Consider the following 7798-nt stretch of genomic DNA (forward strand, 5'->3'; position numbering starts at 1 on the left):
GAGGGGGAGGGAGGGAGACAGACAGAGTTCATCCAATAAAGCAGAGAAAAGCCATTAAATACAGTGGAGGAATGTTTTACTCTGTCTGAGGTGTCTTTCTAGGACTGTTTAAAGAGTTAATTCACCAAGAATTAAAATTCTCATCTACCTTACTCACACTCTTGTTGTTCCACGCCAGTCTTTCTTCATTTGCAAATGTCCAGAGTGAATATTTTGAAAGGATGCATGACCACGAGTCGATAGAAACATACTTTATGCCTCATAATTGTGACTTTATATCTTGTAACTTAAGTTTAAATCTTGCAATTGCTTTTTTCTCCATATTTGCGACTTTATAACACACAATGCGACTTTATAGTTACCTTTTGTGTCTAGGTGTGCTAAGTTTGATTATGTGTATGTGCCATTTAAGAACTGGGACAACAGAAAATGTTTAGGTTTTGGTCTGTTCCTTACACAAATCCTTTGTATGGCTTCAGAAGACTTGGAATATAGAGCACAATACATATGGACCACTTTTATTTGTGTTTGACAGAACCTCATAACTATGTGGTTTCATATGGAAAAGAGCAGCATGAACATTCTTCAAAGCATCTTTTTTGTCCCTTGTAAAAACGAGGGCGCTTTATTGTACTGAATGTGTACTTGTAGTGTACTTCAAATGTTAAAAGTAGGTTTTTTCAAAAAACGTAATTACAGGTAATATAATATTAATGGAATAAAAAAACACTTACTTTCATGACTATTTCTTAAGTACAGTTTAAAAAAAAGAAGCTTTGTAACAATGTCAAATTAAGAGTTTTACTTTAAAGTACATTTTAAATCATTATGTTTTAATAATCTTTGACATGCTTTTAAGAATTACATATATTGTGTTGACTAACATATTATGTAAAGTTCTTAATTACAATTAATAACAGTATAGTGTTATTTGATGTTACATTTGAAGTTAATATATTTAAAATGTACCAAAACGCAACTTCATCATTACAAATGTGTAATTGTAAATATAAATACACTACATAAAAGTTTCAGTATAAATTACATTAAAGTATATTTAAGTTTACCATAAATTCTTGTCATTTAAAAAGAAATTCAGCTAATTGCATTTAATATACATTTTAAATATAATACATTTTCAATGAATTGAAATTAACATGCAATTAAGCGGGTTACATGAAGTTACATAAATACATTAAGCATCTACTTATGTACTTCTTTAAAAGTATGCTAAAAAGGACATCTTTTTCACAAGGCTTTCCACAGAAGAAAGTTTTGTTTTTGTGTAAACTAAAAATAAAAATAAACTGTAAGTTAATGATAGATAATGACAGATAATGATGTTTAAAGTCTTTCTAACCCAAAATTGTGTTTTTGTGCTTTCTCCTCAAAATATAAACCCAAGCACAAAATGTATGATTATAAGTGTTCTCGAATGTTCAGATCAAAGACTGAATTTCAAAATACTTTTAGTAATGAGAAAAATAAATAAACTCTTTGCTCTTTAATGTTTCTAATTATTTCTTGCAGGCGGCACTGAAAACATACTTAAGACAAGAACACGAATCCTGACAACATAGACGTGATCAGAGGAGGAATATTCGCCCCTTGTTCAGCTTGATAATTGTGCTCATTAGTGAGGAACTTCCTCATACAAGCACGTCTGGTGACCTTGGCCTCTGAAATGTAAAACAGAGCCCTCTTAAGAACAACTGGCCCCTCTGTCAGGAAACGTGCCCTAGTGTGCATCTCTACGTAAGCGGCATACGAGTGAGCTCATCGATACTCCATCTGACGTCAAACCAAACAATTACTAAGTGTCCCCCTCACCACTCTCCTAAAAGTGTAAAATCTCAGGTCACCATCGGGCCTGTTTTAAAGGGTTAGTTCACCCAAAAATGAAAATTCTGTCAGTAATTACTCACCCTCATGTTGTTCCAACCCCGTAAGACCTTCGTTCATCTTTGGAACACAAATTAAGATATTTTTGATTAAATCTGAGAGCTGTCTCACTCCTCCATAGGCTTCTAAGTGACTGAAACTTGCTGGCCCAGAAAAGTTATTAAAGAGATCGTTAATATAGTCCAAGTGACTACAGTGGCTTAATCTTTGTTTATAATGCGACAAGAATACTTTTTGTGTACAAAAAAAAACTAAAATAACGACTTTATTCCACTATTCATTTCCTTCTCTCTGGGCCTCGAGTTAGTTCACGTAGTGTTTTAACGCAGCGCGTCTGTGTTGCACGTCACCACGTAGGCTCACTATTGGCCGACGCTGGTCATGTGTGAGATGCGTGTGGCGTATAACACAGACGCGCTGCGTTAAAACACTACGTGAAATAACTCGAGGCCCAGAGAGAAGGAAATGAATAGTGGAATAAAGTCGTTATTTTTGATTTTTTTTGCGCACAAAAAGTATTCTCGGCGCTTTATAAACTTAAGATTGAGCCACTGTAGTCACTTGGACTATATAAACGATCTCTTTAATAACTTTTCTGGGCCAGCAAGTTTCAGTCACTTAGAAACCTATGGAGGAGTGAGACAGCTCTCAGATTTAATCAAAAATATCTTAATTTGTGTTCCGAAGATGAACGAAGGTCTTACGGGGTTGGAACAACATGAGGGTGAGTAATTAATTACTGACAGAATTTTCATTTTTGTGTGAACTAACCCTTTAATAAAGCGCTTGAAGTTCAAGTACAGCAGGCGTGAAGTCAAATAAAAAAATGGCAGCGTCCTGACAGCAGCTGCAGTTAAAAAAAATTCAGGGTGGCCTGATTCCTCCTCCTGCTGCTGCTGAGATCTCCAGCTGTCTGTGACTGTATGTTCGTTTTTCTTTAGATTACAGGCTTGCCCGACGGGCACAAACACAGTTTCAACTTTTGCCCTTCATTCTGACCTGACACTTAGTAATGTTACTTATTTTTAGTAAACTTTAGTAAACTTAGTTATTTTTACATAATTATTCTATTCTATTCTATTCTATTCTATTCTATTCTATTCTATTCTATTCTATTCTATTATGAATAATTAATAATGGGCCATTGAATTATTAAAAAATAATGCAAACCCGAGGTGGTAATGCGGCCACAACGTGAACCGCGAAACGCTTAAACTACAGTTTACCCCACCTCAAGACAATGTTCAGATGATGTATTTCAAGACATTTGTTAGATTTTGTCCTTAAAATGCTCTTGTGTATAGGAGTCATTTCTTATGTATCTCATCCCACGCCTCTGTTGCTAATTCCAAAACGTAATTTTAGAGCTAGTAAAATTGCGTCTCTCAACAGTGTTCGGCAGCAGCGTCTCTACTAATAGTGAACCTGTAAGTTTATCTGCTTCAAGAACAGCGCCGTTATTACCTTGCTATAAGAAATGTCATGCAGCTTTTATGTTGCTAAACTATTTCACTGATAAAATCATCAGAAAAGCGCTGACAACACGTTTCTGTGCGAGTGTGTGTCTGTACTGAATGTGTGTGCGTTTGAGTAGGAGAGAGAGTGGGAGAAACACAGTATGTGCTTTCTGTACATAATAAAACTGAATTTTCTTGAATCAAGAAGCATTCTTGAAGCATTCAACACCCCCATATAGTATACTGTAAATTATATGATCGCACAGTCAATAGACATTGTTGGCAAATGTTTTGCCACTTGATTATATTATATTATATTATATTATATTATATTATATTATATTATATTATATTATATTATATTATATCATATTATATTATATTATATTATATTATATTATATTATATTATATTATATTATATTATATTATATTATATTATATTATGCATTTAAATGTACATAGTAATGCACTTTTAACATAGTTTCACAGATAATATTGTTGGCTTCTTTATGCATAAGAATTTTCCTCATTTGTAATTGGACAAAAGCATCTGCTAAATAAATAACAGTAAATTACAATAATATATCTTTTTGTTTGTTTGTTTGGGTTTTTTTGTGTGTTTTTTTTTACAAAAAGAGGGACAAGTCAAAGTTATTGCTTAAGGAATCTCCACAAAAAAAAATCCTTCAAAATCTAGTTCTAAATGAAGATGAAGGTGGATTGCGAATTGCGAATTGCTTCATAACTTTGTGCATGTCACAGCCTGAGTCGCAACCTCACCAAATCTACACTCTGTGTTATTTAAATACAGTTGCATAACAGATCATGAGCCTCTACTTGCACATAATGAAGCTATGATCTATGATACACCCAATATTATGTGTGTAAAACCTTATGGAAGACATTTGACATCTTAATCATTCTTGTGGCTTGGCTGTTCTGCAGTGATCATGGTTTTGTGTCTCGGTGTAATTTGGTAGAGATTTTGCCCAGTGACTGAGTATATACAATACTTGAGCAGATGTCAGGGACAACCTATATTTAAACTTATTTTCTTTCTTTTGAAATGGCTGTTTCTGTGTGCTGAAATAGCTTATCCAACAATAGAGGCACACCACTGTACATTTTACAGGTTATATTTAATAATCTGCCTTTCTGCTCTAGAAATATCTCTTCTGATGTCTGTATGGATTCATTCGATACTAGTACTGAGCCTTTCTAATGCCATAGGAATTTCTATAGGCTACATTTAAAAAATGTTACCATGGTAAAGAAGATAAAATTACTATAATGCATGGGCCCACATGGTGCAAGCATTGCTTGAAAAATAACAGTGGTAAAGCACGAGAATCAACACACACTTTGAATTATGCTTAAATACATAAATACATTAAAATCAATCGTGAATCAGACAAAATGGCTCAGAAAAGTGAAGAAGCCTATGCCACATGGTTTGATATTTTTTATGTGGGACACAAGTGTCTGAATATTTTTGGGACCACTGTAAGTGTCCTGTAAGTGACATGTGCAAACATGAACAGGTAGAAATTAAAGGACCTGCAGTTGACCCCTTAAAAAGGCACAAATGAAGCCCAGACAGAAGTATAGACTCCACACACAAATATAGACACATGTAAAAACAAACAAGGCTCTGGAGATAGAAAGTCTTGCAGACAGTCACAAATATCACAAATCACTCACACCACACCCCAAATTTAGACGCTCAGACATCCGTAGTAATAACTGCACTCTTTCTTTCACTCTCTCTTTAAATGTCTCTCAGGAACACACAACTCTAACCTAACCCAAGCCGCTAATATCCCTGCTGTGTACAAGCACTTTAACAGTTCATTTAAGTCTTATACACAAGCTTAACAAACAAAACACTCCGGGCTGTTTACAAAACATTCAATGGACAAACCATGGAATGATCTAGCTGGAAAACAGTGTTTACTTATCAAATAATAAAGAGCTAGCTCTACGCTCGTAAAACCAGTGCTAAAGCAGATAGTAAACAAAAATGTTCTAAATCTCTATAAACACAAACATTAGGAGGAATGTCCAAGGTGCTCTTTTCAGCAAGAGCATGTAGTGACCAAATGCTCCCAAGCCCCAAAAAAGACACAAAAGCACCATAAAAGTATAAAATAAATAGTCACTGTGTCTTATACACTATATAAGTCTTCTGAAGCCATTCCATACATTTCTGTGATAAACAGACTAAAGTATTTTTCACTAAAGAAGGACACATTGGCTTTTTATAGTGCCACCATGTGGCTGATTCTCTCAAAATGTGGTATTGTGTTTCATTAGACCCTGTATGTATTTGCCAGATTTCATAATGATTGGCCATTCACAATTTAAGTTATTAGCTGCTGAAATTTGGGTAACACTTAATTTTGATGGTCCATTATTAGACATTCTGTTGACTATAAGGAACATTGCAACATTGCACCTACATGTAGACTAACTCTCATTACAGTATTAGAGGAGTATTGGTAGACTGTATACTTAATATCTGCTGATACTTTATTTTGATGAAAAATGTGTTGCAATTCGGCATGTGTCCATAGAAGGCCTATGTGTATTGGCCTTTGCCTTAATTTGATTAATCAAAATCTTCTTTGGACAACTTTTTTTGTCACGAGGGTCTCTTGATTCATGAGGGCAGACAAATTTAGATGAAGAGTTACTTCATAAATCTCTTAAATTTGAGTCTAGCATTCCCCTCACGTCTCTGACCTGATGTCTTACTCTTCTCCACAACTTCTCCTCTACTACACCTCTACTGAGACTGTTCCAGACAGGACAGCCCTGTACAGAACGGAGCAGATGTTTCTTTATGACCTCTTGACTCATGGGCCCCATCGGCTGCCAGCTGAGGAGTGACATCATTCAGGGATCTAGGCCCTGTTGATGGAAGCCCCCTTTTTCTTGGACACTTTATCGAGATTAAGATTTGGGGGAAGGGAAGCTTCATAACTCTTGGCCTCTGAAACAGATACATGCCATAAAGGCAATCTGTCAGGCCTCGTGATAAATATCTGTGTCTCAGAATCAGTCCACGGCACTTTGAAGCGCTAGCTGTGTGAGAAATGGAAGGTGGAAGAGGGTAGTGAAAGGGCGGGATATGGGATTAGTTTCGACAGAAGGCTCTTCATCAGCTGATAGCCTTGACTTTGCCCCATCAAACTGCTAAACAATCAGTTGGCTTCAAAGAGCAACAGCACCATTCTTTATGGCCTCTGTGTAAGTGGAGGCCTTGGACTTCCATCAGCTTGATTGCAGGAGGCCTTTGCAGTGCAGTGTAGTGCAGTTTCGATTGTATTGTTTGGGTTCCAGCGATAAGAGTTTGTACACAATCCCACCGAGTTAAGTTACAATGAAGTTTCTATCTCCATCCGCATTTTATTGTGCTGTTGAGAGTTCTTTCATTACAACTCCAAGGAACAAAGACTTGCAAGAGGTAATTCCACTGAAAAATAAGACATGAATTTGTGTAGTTTCCGGACAAACTTAGACACACTCTGTGATTTGAGTTCAGACTACCACATGCAAGTCTCGTAAACATAAGGAAGATGAGTGTGTGACTGAGAAGTGTGAAGGTGTGGTGGTGGGAAAAGAGGTGTGAGGTGCCACAAAACTAGTGTGAGAATAAACATTGCACTTCAACACTTGTTCTGTCGGCGGGGAACCGAGATCGTTCCTTACCTCACAGCAGAGTTGTTACTATTTTTAGTGGTACTTGCTAAGGCTATTTCTAAACTTCTAACTCATAGTGTTTAACCTCAGCGTGCACAGATTGTGCCACGGACATGAATGTTACATCAAATTGAAGGACTTGCTGAGGAAATGTTTGACTGGAAGTTGATAAAAAGTCCAATAGACTTGAAGGAAGGACCTGAGCCATATTTAGGAACGAGAATATCATAGAGGTTTGGGGTTGGACTCCTTTGAGTGCAGTAAGCAACCACCTAAAAAACCCAAGGACACCCTTGCAACCCCAAATACCATTGATAAATAGATTGCAAGTATGATTCTCTGATCTGTTATTAGAAAAAATAAGCCAAATACTTGATTGACCCCCAAAACAACATCCTTAACAACAGCAACCAAGGAAGAGAAGCAGCTTCTCTGATCTGAGGTCAGTGTTGTTTTTGGCAGATCACTGAAGCTCTCAGATTTCAGTAGGACATCTGCTGCAGTACACACCATTAGAGACCCGTTGACCTCTTGTACAGTAAACCCTCCTGAACACCAAGTCTCTAACCTTCTGAGATTAGCTGAAGTTGCCCTGCAACCAGTTTCACACTTTGTTTTAGTCGATCACTCAGAGACATCTTGGATATGATCTCTGATAACCACAGATTGTTGAGCTTGTACAACTTGAAAGTGGCCTTTTCATAAGAAGTAGAAAAAATAGCAGAGATTGCATCC

This window comes from Leuciscus leuciscus (assembly GCF_965113295.1).
Source record: "Leuciscus leuciscus genome assembly, chromosome: 9".
NCBI classification, from domain to species: domain Eukaryota; kingdom Metazoa; phylum Chordata; class Actinopteri; order Cypriniformes; family Leuciscidae; genus Leuciscus; species Leuciscus leuciscus.